Source organism: Gekko japonicus, unplaced genomic scaffold (assembly GCF_001447785.1).
Source record: "Gekko japonicus isolate JY-2015 unplaced genomic scaffold, Gekko_japonicus_V1.1 scaffold1903, whole genome shotgun sequence".
Taxonomy (NCBI): Eukaryota; Metazoa; Chordata; class Lepidosauria; order Squamata; family Gekkonidae; genus Gekko; species Gekko japonicus.
Window position 1 is genome coordinate 125,463 of NW_015166477.1, and position 992 is coordinate 126,454.

The window sequence follows — 992 nt, forward strand, 5'->3', positions numbered from 1 at the left end:
AAAAGTGCAGTTGCCCTATTCACAGTCAAGTCACTGATCCCTCTAGCGTGTTACTGTCTGCTCAGACTAAGGCTGTTCAAGCACCTGCTGCCTGGGAACCAGCCTCTCTCCCAGGTATGTGCATTTTGGCTTCTGGAAAGTTAAAGGAAGGATACTGAGCAAGGCATTCCCCATCCCTCTCTGGTGCTCAGGTTTAAAAACCGCAAGAGGCTTCTGTGAGAAGCTGTTCAGTCATCGCTCTTTGCTTCTAACCAGCCTGGAGTGTTGCAGCACAAGGCAAACCCTCCCACGGCACAGCTGGGGCACTTGAATTCTCCTATTCCCACGACTTCCTGCATGAATTAGAGCATCCCTAATGCTAATAAAGCAGTGGTGGGTGAAACCTTACTAGTTTAGGACCTTCTCTTGTTGTTTCGGCTGTTCTCTGTTTGGCTGCCCTCCCCGGTAAGGGGGCTGTCTCCCGTCAAGAATGTTAAAAGAGGCCTGCCAAATCAGCTCGTCTCCTCCAGCATCCTTTTCCCCAACAGGCACCAGTTATGCACTTCTGGAAACTCAGGAGCAGGCTGTAAAGGCAGGACCACTCTCTCATTGTTTGCCCCCAAGCAGTGTAAGAGTCTGAGGTAGACTGCCTCCGAACCAGGAAGATTCACTTAGCTTTTACAGCTAATAGCAATGGATACTTCCAGTGCTTTGGGGGGGGGGGCAGGAAGTTCACATGTAAGGTATCCTATTTATCTAAAAGGAAGACTAGGCTTCTGTTTTTCACTTGTGCCATCAAGTAAAATAAGGGTCTGTCTTCAATCTGCAAGAAAGTTACAGATTTGTGCAGTATCTTTTAAAAGCCTTTTTCTTAGGGGGCTTATTAAAATCGGGGAAGTCTTCCTTATGAGTAAATGCAGTATCCGGGCACAGTCATTCACCACTGTTTGTCCCCTAGGAACTCATAGTCAGGGATGTAATGCCTTTGAACATGGAGAATCTGTTTAAGGACC